At 43.2% G+C, this 14,394-nt stretch overlaps 1 protein-coding gene and 1 long non-coding RNA gene across 2 annotated transcripts in view; one reads left to right on the top strand and one right to left on the bottom strand.

Moving 5' to 3' along the window:
* LOC126649656 (uncharacterized) overlaps positions 1-14,372 on the bottom strand; it is a 57,456-nt gene extending 43,084 nt beyond the window's left edge. Inside the window, exon 1 of the long non-coding RNA XR_007631115.1 lies at positions 14,249-14,372. This is a non-coding gene — a long non-coding RNA (uncharacterized LOC126649656). The remainder of the gene's footprint in view (positions 1-14,248) is intronic.
* The window catches only part of KATNAL1 (katanin catalytic subunit A1 like 1), a 43,261-nt gene continuing 43,043 nt past the window's right edge, over positions 14,177-14,394 (top strand). The window contains exon 1 of the mRNA XM_050333995.1: positions 14,177-14,263. The gene's annotated coding sequence lies outside the window, so the exon portion shown is untranslated. The remainder of the gene's footprint in view (positions 14,264-14,394) is intronic.

Genomic DNA, 14,394 nt, shown 5'->3' with positions numbered 1-14,394 from the left:
GGCAATGCCAGTTATGTGGGTAGAGTTCACTGAACAAATGTAGAGGTTTAAATGGTAGGTGTCCATTTGGGAGTTAGTCACCCTAGGATGCCGTTTTAAGTCAGAGAGAAACAGACACTTTTGCCATATGATAGAAATTTACGCTCAGTTGAGCTAAATTGTGTCTCATGAGCTCCTGCTTCTCCCTGCTGACAATATATGGAGTCAAGCATGACTAGCTCACAGGTAAATGCCTGTACAGCACATACCAAATGATGGGCAAGATCAATCACATTTTGTACAGCTTAGTTTTGACACAGGGATGTTACATATTATGGGGCTGCTAGAAGGGAGCTTCTTAGGGTGTCTGGTGGGGCACATTCTGGCACGTAACTGCAGAGGCCAGGGAGCCATATGCAGAGGAACAGAGAGACACAGTGACAGACACAGCAAAACCCTTTGGGAACGTGGCTGCTGAAGCAACCATGACTTCATTAGACTTGCTCAAGATGCCCTCTAGCCTAGACCTTTCACCTCATTTAATGGTTTCTTGGCCTCAATCCCTTACAATTCTGAAATGAAAAAAAAATTCTCTTTTGACTCCTGTTTTCAAGACAGGGCTGTTTGATTTGGAACACTGCATTGAAGTCTGTGCTACTGATTGATTTCAGGTTTATTATATTTTCTCCTTTGAAACATGCTACAGTAAAAAAACCACTTTGTCGTTTTTCATGAAAACCCCCCCCCCTTTTTTTTTTTTTCAATCTTAGCAAATGCTCAGTCTTTTCCACTTCAATAGCTTGAAATTCTCCCCTGGGAGCCCTAAGCTCTTTAAATATTTTTAGGTTGCCAGATTTCTTATGTTCTCTCTCCAGGAAGCCAATTTTGTTTCTAAGCTCTTGAGAGTAGTCCAGCTTCATCTTTTGCGCACTCACTGCATCACAATAAAATGCTGCCTAATTGCTGCCTCAGCTGAGTCCCAAAGGTGCTGGAGTTTGTCTCTAGGCTACAGTTGTAGACAATAAACTCTTCTCAGACTGGAGTTAAGCCTTTTTATTATTTAAATCTGAGTCATGTAAAATTAGTTTACTAGCAAGTTACCCACAAAGATCTAGTATGGAAAGAAACTCCCTCATATTGTTTTCCAACACAATGAAAGAATGATCAGATATAAAGATTTGCGAGTGGCTTGTAATACAAGATGTACATAGAAAGACCAACACTTAATTTAGCCAAAAAGAAATGAGAATGTTTCTGTGAGCCTAGAAGTTACTCTCAGATCTCATCTGTTTGGTGTTCTTTACCTTCAAATGGAAATTGGTGGCATGAAAAACACAGCAACTTTCCTCTAGCTTATCCATTGCTTGAAATACCTATGAAAGAGTAAAAGCAGCTGAAGATAACAAATGCCAGATGTGCAAAAGCTTTCTGTTCACAGTCTAGCACAACAGCGAGAGGACTTAGTGAGCATTTTGCTAGAAAATAAGCAAGACTATACTAAAACTAGATGGCTGCACCCCCATCAAGCTTGAGAAGACCCGTGCAGCAAGGCACAAATTGACAATACAGGGAGTGACAATGAACACATACTCTTTCTCTCATCAGCACCTCTTTCTTTCATTCAGCTATCCTCAACAGCAGAAGCAGACATCCATACATGGTATTTTCTCCCTTTGTGTTCCTTTTTGTAATCTGTATTTTAAAGTGCTTATATTTCTGTGGTAAAATATGGCTTCTGATGAAAGTGCATACTCCTCGGACATTATAGTAAAAAGACTTATTGATCATTCTTTTAAGACTCTAATTCCTTAAGACAACAGTTTCTTTGGGTGCATCTGGTGCTGTGTGCCCAAATCCACAGTATTAACTAAGCAAAAATGAAGCTGGAAGAGACTTGCTAGATTGTCTCAAAATGGTTAGACTCTCCTTTAATTAAAGAGGTCAGGCATGATAGTAGAGACCTGACATAGTCTTTGTGGTGGTCTCTGTGGTTGCACACTTGCAACCTGGGACACTTATAAGCAAGGACAGCCGATCCAAATGGCTCTTCATGTATGGCTCCTTTTGTAGCACAGAGTGCATGCAGGCAGATGCATCTATCTGCAGTGACTGCAAGGAGACTGCTAACCACACACACACTCACTGTGCAGAGACCTCCTCCTGTTGCTGGGGTCTCTCATTCCTCATTTATATTTGCCTTGATAACTTACTGAGAGCGAAATGGCAGACACGGCGCATGGACCGCAGAACCTTCATTACTAACGGTGATGCAGAAGACAGGAAGGATGCACAGGTCTGAAGTCGATTTTGGCAGGCAGCAGCTAGAAAAGCTAGGACACAATTTCAGCCTTATTCAGATCAATGGGAATTTTGCCACCGATGTCAGTGAGATGAAGATTTTGCTTCACGTCTGCCTGTAATCTGAGAACATGTATTCTGCGAGTCCAGGAGACTCAGTGAAAACGGGACTCCACAGAGTTCATCTCAGATTCACTGAAGAAATAAAACTACGTGGATTCTTTGTGCCCCTTTCAGTTATCTGTAAAACAAGTATGATAATGCTTTGAGTGCTAAACAATACAAGGTGTGTAGGAAGACACAGTATCTTTTATTAGGCCAACTGAAATAGTTGGGGAAAAACAGACAAGCTTTCAGGCTTGTCTGAAATGCTTTGAGATGCTCTGATGAAAGGTTTTTGAGCTGTGCAAGTGATCATTAAATTACATTCTTCCTCTCTCTGGAAATCATTTAGTGATATTTCAAAGAAAGATACTGTACAGAAATAACTGATTTCTATTGCAAGTGCTGTCTGGTGCTAAGTATCTTCTTTCCTCTCTCTTTATGAACTAATCTAAAGACAAATATGTTTCAAATTAGCATGTTAAGAACAATTTTGTGGTATAATGTATAGTTCTGTGAAGTGTTCTGTGTTAAGCATAACCACAAGATTCTTAAACATATTTAAGTACATTCAAAAAAAAAAAAAAAAAAGCAAGCTGGATTTCTGTTTAACACTTTGCAGAAATTATGAAGTTATCACTGTGAAGAAATAAGAAAGCATAGAACGACAATGAAATTGGCAAGTAAAGAAAAACAAAGGCAGATATGAGTAAAAAACTACACTACACTTGTAAAAATTGGCTAATGAGCCCCCAGACTATTACAATTGAGTGTGGACATCATGCATTTGAAAGCTGTGAACCAGTTAGTATCCATAAAAGAGCGACATAAACAATCAAACTTAACCCTCTCCAGGAAGGACAAAATGAGTTGGGAAGGCTCACTTGAAATTAGACAGGGGTGAGAGACCAACACCATTATGGTATCACTGTGAGTGCAGCAAGATATATCATTGCCATCATGGAGTCAGTGGACCACTGAGGTTACTGTGGCCCTTGAAGGGGTAGGTGAGGGAAGGTTTAACTGTACATAAATCCTACTAGTACCACTTTACTAGTAGTTTAGTTCAGTGTCAAGACATAAATGGTGTCAAGAACAGAGAAAACTGGGGGCAGAGGAATCTTTAAATATGTGAAAAGTACTTGCAAAGAAGGATGAAATAAATTTGTGTCTATTAGAACAAGAAGAAATTGGGGTAGTTGCAGCAAAGCAGATTGACATTAAACCACTCAATAACTGTCCAGTATTAAGGAAAAGTAAGCATTGGTAGAGATTGCCTAGAGACATGGTGAAACTTTATTAGTGGAACATGTGAAAAATGGCTTAAATAAATGTAATCAAAAGTTTCACTACTGATGATCGTTCACTGAGGCAGAGAATAAACTTGGAGATTCATCCAAGAAAGGTTACAATGTGTGACCAGGTCTTCCTGGATGTGTTCTCTTTCTCCTACCTGGAAGATGTTGTTGAAGAATTTCTGTTTGTGTGAGATTTTGAGATGCGCTCCTCTGAAAATATTTGTTTGAGAGAGGAGGGGCCATTCATCTTCTTAAGTCCCTGTTCTTTCTGCTGATCACAGATGCAGTCACAGATGACTGCCTTGGTATGGACACCTAGTTACTGAATCAGCAAAGTCAGATGAGACAATTACCATCCTTAATGACAAATGTTGTCCTTTCTAATATATTTCCAGATATAACACTCAAATCTTCATTACTCATTCCAACTATAGTTACTTGTTGTGCACATATGAGGTGGCACCTATAACACATAATCATAATGTTATTTACTGCCCTGCATTAGTAATTTTATCACATTATATTTAGATGCCATATGGTGTGATGGAGAATGCAATGAATGTTTCCTATGCAGTGGATAGAAAGCTCCTAGAAAACAATTAATATAATCTATTCCACTTTTGCATTGCATTGCTATAGCACTGAAGTATAAGATCTCAGTAAGGAAAATTCTATTTTTAGATCTAAGACACAGCCAAAGCTCTGCTGAGTTGCAGGTAGAGCTACTAGCTAGGAATGTAAGTGGCTTTATTTCAGCAGTATGTATGAAAGAATAAGGTGCTTCTGATGTATAGTATCAACCACTTCTGTTTTCATAGTCTGTATGCAATAACACATGTGCTCAGCTCATCTGCATGAATCTGTGTGTTTATATTGTGCTCAGCTCTCCGACAGGACTAGAAATGGGCACTTTATGTCTACACTGTTTCCCACACTGAGGTCATGGGAGGAAGTCTGAGCACCCAGATGTCCCCTCTGCCTAATTAGTTAGCTCTGTCCCTGGGGACCTGTTCAGGTACATCCTGTGCAGTCAGGATAAGGCATGGATCTTGAATAGTTTACTCCTGGGATTCCTCTCAAACAGCAAGGCCAAGAACATTACATTTAGCTCCCTCAGACCCATGTTGTCTTTCAACACTATTCCTGGAGGCTCCGCACTCTTGTGAGTGCCGAAGGACGCCACAAGGCACATAAATGTGAGATCCAGGATACAGGGCTATGTGGCGTGGACAGAGCAATCTGTAGTAGCCCTAAGCATCCTGGGTGTGAGTCAGCATGCGTCACTAAGCCTTGGGATGGAAAACTGCTTCCTCTCTTCTGTGGATACACACTTTGGAGCTTGGATACTCACTTGCAAATAACATCGCAGGCCGTCTGCCCATATCAGCCAGCACTGCACTGAACAGTGGTGCTGGAGACTGCTTTCATCAGGTAGAAAGGTCCCAAAGACTGTCTTAGTAGGAGGGGGATTTTTTGGTATATCAGCAAAACAGAAACCCAGAATAAAAATGGTAAAAGAGATAAGGAGAAACAGCACAGGATCACCTTTCCCATCCTGAGAAATCTGTAGAATATTATTCTCCTGAGCTCTTGGAACAGCTTTTTAAATAACCTTTGTTCTTCTTTTGTAACCTGTAATTATGGAAACCTCAATCTTATATCTTCTTATGCACAAGTACCCTCAACATACATGTATTTCTCCAGTGTAAAAGAATGTGAAGAGTTAAAGCTCTGTACTGATTTTGGCTGGCATAAAGTTAATTTTCTTCACAGTAGCTGGTATGGAGCAGGGTTTTGGATTTGTGCTAGAAACAGTAGTAACACAGGGATGTTTTCGTTACTGCCAAGCAGGGCTTACACAGCCCTCTTCTGCCTCTCACACCACCCCTGCCAGCGACTGGGCTGGGGGTGCACGTGGAATTGGGAGGGGACACAGCTATGACAGCTGACACCAGTTGACCAACAGAGCATGTTGCTCATGAAACCATGTGGTGTCACGCTCAGCTTTTAAAGCTGGGGAAAGAAGCAGGAATGGGGAATGTTCAGAGGGATGACGTTTATCTTCCCAAGTAATCACTGCGGTGTAACCTGACATTCCTGGGAGATGGCTGAACACCTGCCTGCCTATGGGAAGTTGTGAATGAATTCCTTCATTTTCTTTGCTTTGCCTATTAAACTGTCTTTATTTTAGCCATGAGTTTTCTCACTTTTATCCTTCTGATTCTCCCAACCCACTGGGCAAGGAATGAGTGAGTGGCTGTGTGAGGCTGAGCTGCCTAGTGGGGTTAAACATCAACAGGCTCATTTCTAACTTCATTACATTTAAAAATGCATTGAACATGAAAGTTAAATGCAACCCTTCCCCTCTCCTTTTTTTTCTTTTAAGGTGATATGAAAAATTACTTGAATGAGGGAATGCATGCAGGAAGACAACAGCAGATTTAACTCCAGCTCAGCTATTTAGTTAAGCTTCAGCTGTGCTTCCTTGTGGATTTTAGCTTCTTCCTTACTTGATTCTTCAGGAATGTTTTCATTCTTACTTTCATGGAGAAGGACCAGAAAGAGGTGAGAGTACTTCAGCTAAAAGAAGCAATTAGGTAGGTCAAGCTACGGAAGGTCACAGATAAACATAATTAAACAATCTCTTCACAGGTTATTAAGATGCCTACCTGATGACTACTGAACTTTAAAAAGCAGCACAAGATACCATGCAAAACTTAGTAACTATTAAAAACTACTAATAGTTCTCTTGCCTCACTGGGTTTGTGGCTAGAATTCCTAACAGATGCTTGTTTTAAAAGAATACTGTTTTATAACAGGACAGTTAATTCTGTAACAACATGAAATACCTCAACTGCCAGGGATTGGAAAAGTGTCCTGGTGATGGTCACCAATGGCATCAAGTCTCTCTGAACTGGAATGATGTTTAATAATCAGAAAATTAAGCTTTAGTGACATATTAACAGCTGAGCCTGGGTGGTTTTAGAGGTTAGCACACAATTGAACATCACTTGTTGTAACCAGCAGTGCTCTATGTACAAGGAGCAGCTGTGCAGCCTGGAGGTGGGATTCAGCTGGCCAAATGTAGGTATTTCATATCTAATATGAGTATCTCTTACAAGTCATATGAAGCATCCAGAAGGCATTACAAGATTTTCCATTTGATTTTGAATTGAATTTTAGACAACCAGCTTACGAGCAGGTGCCTGCACTGTAAACCATTAAAGTTAGCTACGTTACAGCTAGCACATCTGTTGAAACATTAGCAGCCCTTAGCTGACTGGTGGGCAACTCCTTAAACTACTCAAACTTTACTGCAGCTGCTCTATGTTAGTGGCAACACTATGCTCCTAGGCTTATTTATAAAGTTTAGCATATCTTTTCATGGTACATTTGTAAATACCATAAATAATTTAACTGAAATTATGGCCATTTTTTACATGGATAACAGAGATACATGGCTAGACTATATATCTTTCTTACAATTATGCAAATCATAATAAACTTCTATGACATTTGTGAAACTATAATGGTATAAAAATCTTGTGTTTGAACAGAATGATGCTTAGATACAAGACTTTACATCCTAAAGCTAAACATGGTGGTCTAGTGGTAAAGGTGCCGCGCTGTCACCGCGGAGACCCGGGTTCGATTCCCGGTCAGGGACACTCCTGGGCAGGTGGAGCTCGTTAGCCCTTAAAGGCAACCCACCTACGTCCTAAGGACCTCGCTGCCACCGTCCAAGCTTGCTTGGCCCCGGCAGATGAACCTTAGGATTAAAGGGTGGGCTCAGTTCCGCGCACACTGTGTCTCACCTAAAAAATCCAATGCACAGGCTGGAAGGTGTAAAGACCTTCCCCGGATCTTCGCTTCCGAAGACTGGCCATTATTACATTACTAGGCAAATAGGTCCCTGAATTCAAAAACGCATTTCTGTGCCTTGCTGAAGCTCATCCCTTCCTCAGACATGCCTGACTTGTATACAAGGTCATGCAGTAAACAAAATCAAAGACATGACCTAGGTTAAAAGTTACACCTTCTTTTGCAGGGTTCCTTTAACCCAGATGATTTCACCAACCTAGTTGGCAGGGCCACCACAGCAACAGCTGTACGCGCACAAGCAACAGAGCGACACATAAAGTAGAAGGCAAGAATGAGTGCTGAGGGGTGGAGACCAGTTAAGTCAGTTTAGCTGCCAACAAAAAGATGCAAAGAATAGCACAGACTGGCATTCAAAGTTGAAGAGGCTCCTCTAGATGATAATTCAGAGCAGAAGCCTAACTAACAGTCTGAACTACTCTCTGGAGGAGCCTCTCTCATTCCTTCAACTATGCAAGGCATCTAGGGAGAGAAGCCTCCTAATTTAGGCATCTAAGTCAGATGTTTAAATGTAGGGAGTGAATATTCCCCCTGAGAATGTGAATGGGATGTTATAATAGGTTAAAACATGTTTAACTGAAGCTGTGATACCAATGTCTGTTCTTTTATGATACTGTTCTTTGTGCCACTGATCCTCTACTGACACAATCATGTTTCTCATTTATTAGATAAATGAACAATATTAACAAAATCCATATTGTTCAACTCCAGTCCAAATTTTGAAGTTAAAAAAAGATTCCCAATTTTACTCTCAAAATACAAACCAGATTAAGTTGTTCACATGGAAACCACTGCTGCTTCCTTGTAGTAATGTTAGGGGACCAGAAAGGGAAAAGAGATTCCTCACAGTGATCACCAGCATATATTTAACTTTCTTGCTCTCCTCAAACATTTTTAAGTTTTCAGTTAGGAACTTTGATCTGTAATTACATCTTGCCATATACTATATTGCTCCTACCTATTCAGAACTTTGTACATATTCAGTGATAGGGATTTAAGAAGGTACTGATAAATGGCAGAGGCTGTGAAGTTGTTCTTTCAATGCAGATGCATGGCTTACCTCTTGCCCTGCAAAATCCCGATACTTAGGCACACACCAGAACACAAATTTTCAGTGCATCTTTCTCCAATGTAACCATCCTCATTGCCATTGGTCACAGCACTATTCAAAAGGCTATTTCAGATAGTCCTGGAATTACTACCAATATGTTACGGAATGCTCTTTAAATGTGTCTTTTTTCTGTCCTGGATGAATAAGTTTGCAGGAGTGGATTGTTAATACGAATTTATTTTCTAGTGTCTCACACTGCAGAACTGGAACTAACACGCCTAAGAAATCAAAAATCCTGGGCAAACCATTAATATGTGCTTTGTTTATTCTAGTGGTTTGGACATCTAAACAGTGTGTGCAAAAAGCTGCCCAACAGCTCCCTTATTTGCAACTGCCACTGTTAAGTCAAAAAAATATCTACAGGAGAATGAGAATAATATATACCAGCATGACTTAAAATTAATGGCCATGCCTGAGTTAACAGGCTCAGCTGATGTAACTAGTTCAAACTATCAAAGCCCAGTATCCTATGGTTTTCTGTCCATTTCCACTTAGCCCTCATACCTTCAATAAAGCTGCCTATGGATCATACATGGTATTGTAACTGTGCACAGAAGTAGGTACTGCAGGTAGCCCTAAATGGGGAGCTGTTGGTCATTTCACACAGGCAGACTGGGCAGCTTGTCTTGTGCTCAGCAGAGCCACCAGCTGTGTCCATTTTTTCTACTGTGCTACTTACTACAAAACTAGAAGGAACTCAGTTAGACCACCATCCTTTTGCATATGCAGTAGAAACTGGCCAGTGAAGTTCAAAATTATTGCAATGGGACAGACAGTGTGCAACTCCAGAAGTGTCAAATCTTTAGAAAAACAGCTTAAAATTCACACTGTACCCTGAAAGAGTTATGTTGCCAAACAAAAGCACATCACGAGAGATTTTCTCTCAGTTGTCAACTCCAGCAGACAGATTAAGGGAACTTTGCTACTTGATACTGTCTAGTGCTCTGCCACAGGACTGAGATTCTCTGAACAAACTTTCTTTCCATGTCCAGGTTTTCACTTAACAGTTGCTGACACACAGCTCCCTAGGCCTGACTCTACTTTCTCTGATGTTTCTGTCCACGTCTTCCTCTCTCTTACTACTGTAAGCTACTTTCTTATTTCTTCTCCAAAGCGTTATACTCTAACATATGCAAAATGCTTCTGCACGTTGAGTATTAACAGAAAAGAAACACGATATCCTAGTTCCTGTTAATTCTTCTAATTTCTGTCTGCAGACTCAAAGCAGAACAGGTGGGGTTTTTTTTCAGTGTACACTGAGCTTGCTCCAACCCATTTCAAAGATGTCTTCTCTTCCACCTGTGTCTTCCACTAATGTGACACTGGCTTGTTCCTTGTCATTTTAATCAACCAACTCAAAGCTGCCGTGACAGCTTTCCCTTGCTATGGCTCTAAATATACAACAAACATACTAGGTAGGACTCCTCTCACCTACCTTTAGGCATCTACAGTGCAAACACTTATATATATGCTTATCAGCCAAGTTGGCTAAAAGCACTGGAAAAAAACATTCAGGGCACAGTCCATGTTGGTCAAAACAGGAATTGTATCCTCAAAGTATCACTCTCTCTCACTTAAGAGGAAAGCTAACTCAGAGGCAGAGACCTACAAGACAGATGTCTACATTGACCAGATAAATAAAAACACCCTTGTCCGTTCCTACTCTCACTTTCTGACTTAACTGAAATCCCATTTGAGAATCAACTGCTTTCTATTAAACTGTTCTCTCTATTAACAATTCACAGCACTTTGAGATGTACCTTATGGGAAAGATGGTGATTAAATGTTTCTGTGTTGCCAACCCATCACAATTTCTCTAGTTCAGACTTTGAGGTTCTTTCCTAGGAGAGAAATTGGTGGATATGTCACACTGATAAATACCATAACATAAAAATAACTATGCAGAAGAACAATTACTTTGTATGTATGAAAATTAACAGTCTACAGATGCCTTTCCTGACTTGTGCATAACTTTCCTTGGAAGGTTAATGCCTATGAATACGTAACATGGACCTTCTTTTCCCTATTGCTTCCCTATTGTTTTTCACTTTCCATTATTACAGCATTTCTCCACACAGCCTGTAAGACCTTTAGTAAAGAGTTACGTTTGCATGTGAGTATTAAAGATTATTATGAAGGCACAATAATTCCTGTAGTCTGGTTAAATGTAATTGCGAGGGGAAGACAAGACAAAAGCAAAGGGCAGTTCATAATTCATAGACTTCTCACATGTTTTCAACCTTCTCCTGCAGAACTTTGTGTGTGGGAGGAGGTTACAAATGAAGCTCTCTGCTACTTTGTGCTAAAAGCCTGTGCCAGCCCTCAAGTCACTGGAATTTATGTAATGATAACCAAATCAATTCAGAAACCAGTTTTGTTAATCTGACACAGACCCTAAGAGTGGATAGCTTTAAACTTCTCTGACAATGTCTGCAATTACTCTAGCTGAAGAGACACTTCTGAACCAAACCTAATGTTCATGGCAAAGGAGTTACATTAATTTATATCAGCTCCTGATTGAACTGACTAGAATAAATCAGAGCGAGAGGGCACACAATCAGCTCTGCTGGCAGATTTGCAGATTGCTGGAAAGGGGCATGATAAGTCCCTGAGGTCTGGCTGTGAGTAATGTCTCCTACACCACCATGGCTAGATCCTGCCTAACCACAGCTGCTGACACCCACCCACATCACATCTTATCCAGAGCTAGGTTTAAAGCCTCTATCAAAAAATAAAAAGATGTAAGCCATGAGAATATACTCACAGTAGAACAAGTCTCAGTGGCTTAAGGTGTCACACGCCTCCCAGAAATTTCTTACCTTCTCTTTGCCTGAGATTACTGCCTCACAGCAGTCAGTGGAATGAAATGCATGCACTAGTCCAGCTGCTTCAATACAAGGTCCAGCAAATTAGCTTAAACTGCTCCCAAAGATGACTTTAATACCATATTTTTTAATAAAATGGATTAGAAACATTACTGTTTTCCAATCCAGGGACTACTGTGAAGGCAGGAACCTTCAGTAAGGAGGTGGAATAAATGGTCAGGGTAGCAGTATTTTTTGCACCACTCCAGCCAGATTTGATGGAGTCTGACCATGGCAGCAGGAAAGGCTATGAAATTTTCATGCTCACAGCTGTCATTCGTCTGCCTTATTAACAGGTTTATGAACTTCTGATTGTCTGGCTGAACTAGATGACCTCCTGAGGTCCCCTCCAAACCTGAATTATCCTAACGTGCATAGCTAGGAACCTGGAGACACAGTTCTCTTCCTCCTGACCCAGTTACTTAGCATACCTTGGCAAACTGTGTCAACCCATGCATACTAAAATTTCCCTCTGAGGGGTCCAACGAGGTTGACGCTGGTATTGCTCTGGTGTTGAGCAACTGCTTTTCAAAGGGAGGTCAGCAGGAGTATGGGCACCCTCTGCCATGAGGAAGCAGCCCTGCTTGACTCAAGCATTACTAAAAAAAGGGATGGGGGAAAAAATCACCAAGCAAACAAATAGAGATTATGACCAAATAACCAACCTTCTTTGTGTCAGTTTCCTAGCTGGGGGATACAATCCTCACACAAAGCGGCTAATGTGTTGCCTTATGTGATAAGAGGTACATAGTCTAACGGGAAGGGATGTTATGGCAGTGTTGGGAACAGGATGTTAAGCATCTGCTCTCCCCAAGAAACACTGAACTCTGCAAGGCCTGTACAGCGTCTATGCTTTTGGGTATGTGAAAAACCAGCAGGAATTGATGTCATGGGCAGGCAAGTTTGCAGAAATCTGGAAAAGGGGGAAGCCAGAGTTGCAGCTGTTATGAATTCATCACGATTTTGGCCCCAGTTCTAAAATAGTCACAAAGACATAAGAATCTCCACATGCTTTTGAGGGAAGCAAGATCTGTAGATACATGAGTGACACATTCGTACATGCTGTATTGTTTAAGAGGCATACTGAGCCTTTAGTTTCAATCCCTGCTCTTTTACTTCTGTCAGTTAACATTTCTGAGAACCTTATTGTGAGATACAACCTCATGCTGCTACCTTAAAGTAACTACAACAGACATTTTCTGGAGAAATCACGTACTACTCTCGGGAGCGTTCACAAGATCATCATCACTGGGACACTCTCCGAGCTGTCACAAGGCAGTTCCAGCAGCAAGGACTCGCTGCAGTGGCGCAGCTGCACATAGTAACACAGCTCGGATCCACTGGGATCTCAGTTGGCTGTTCCTGCCTCCACATCTACTCTGCCTTCCTCTGTGGTAGCTCGGCAGGCTCAGCTAATGAACGAAGTACATCCAGCTGAACTTGGGTAATTTTTTGGAGGGGCATAACTGCCTCTCCACCAGATCAGATCCCAGGCTTGCCTTGCCAGATGGCAACATCAGTGTTATTGTGGTGTAAATAACAAACAGGAAGGCATGGTCATGATCAGAGAGGAATGCAGGATTTCCCTTTTTGGTGGCAATACAGACATAGGCTGACTTGCATTAACTGTGAAATTACATCCTTAGAAAGGTTTATAACTGCGCGGCTCCCCTTGCAGGAGACCAGGCTGCTCATAATAACCGTGAGCTGCACACTTCAGAAACACCAGGTACATTGACCCCTAGCAGAAAGCACAGACTGGGTGGTGCCACTCTGTGAGGCTGCCTGTGATCACCAGGTACCACTTCGGTCCAGGAAAAGGGTAAATCCCCAAATCTGTTCCTTTACTGTACTATAAAAGCAAGATGGTGTCCAGTGCCCTTCTGCATGCCCATGCAAGACAAATGCACATTCTGCCTTTCCCAGCCGCTCCCTCAGTCGAGGTGGAGGCACACGAGGTCTGCATTCAGAGTGGGGAATGAACTCTGAATGTGAAGTCAGAGCTCTTCCCGGTGGTGCTAACCACTAGGACACGAGGCAACGGGCAGAAACTGACGCACAAGAAGTTCCACCTAAACATGAGGAAGAACTTCTTTACTGTGCGGGAGACCGCGCACTGGAGCAGAGAAGCTGTGGAGTCTCCCTCACTGGAGATATCCAAGAACCATCTGGACAAAATCCTGTTCCATGTGCTCTAGGATGACCTTGCTTGAGCAGGGAGGCTGGACCAGATGCCCCGCTGCGGTCCCTTCCAACCGGCCCCATCCTGTGATCCTGCGTGTTCAGCCACTCCGACCCGAGCACGGGCTCAGCAGCCAGCCCCGCCCGGGCGCTTAGTTCTGGCACTCGCTCCTCTGCTCCCCGCACGGGCACTGCGCCGCTCCCGCAGCAAGCGGGACGCTCTCCGCCCGCCTCCGCCTGGGATGCTCAGCGCGGAGCGCTGCCGAGGGCTGCCCAACGCGGTCTGGGCGGCGGCGCCCGCGGCCCCCTCCGCCGGCCGGGCGCGGCGGGCGCTCCGGAGGCCCGAGCCGCGGTGGCGGTGCTGTCCCCTCCCTCCTCGCGCCCGCCGCCGCCGCCGCCATGGCAACCGCCCGTCGCCGCGCGCGCGCACCCCCTTCTCTTCCCCGCCCGCCCCCGCGCCTCGGCCCCCCGCCCCGGGCTGACGGAGCAGCAGCGCTGCGCCCCTCCCCGCGCCGCTCCCGCCCGCGGACACGCACCCCCGGCTCTCCCAGGTAACGGCAGGGCCCGGTGGCGGGGCAGCCCCTCACGGCGGCGCTGCCCGCAGCGGGCGGCGGTTCAGACCCCGCCGCCTCCCTTAGCGCGGCGGGGATGGAGAGGAACCAGCGGTAGAGGCTGGCGGAGG

This window comes from Myiozetetes cayanensis, unplaced genomic scaffold (genome assembly GCF_022539395.1).
Source record: "Myiozetetes cayanensis isolate MyiCay16 unplaced genomic scaffold, myiCay2020 scf5-8, whole genome shotgun sequence".
NCBI classification, from domain to species: Eukaryota; Metazoa; Chordata; class Aves; order Passeriformes; family Tyrannidae; genus Myiozetetes; species Myiozetetes cayanensis.
Note: the sequence above shows the minus strand (reverse complement) of the source record. Positions and strands in the feature narration are given on the sequence as shown.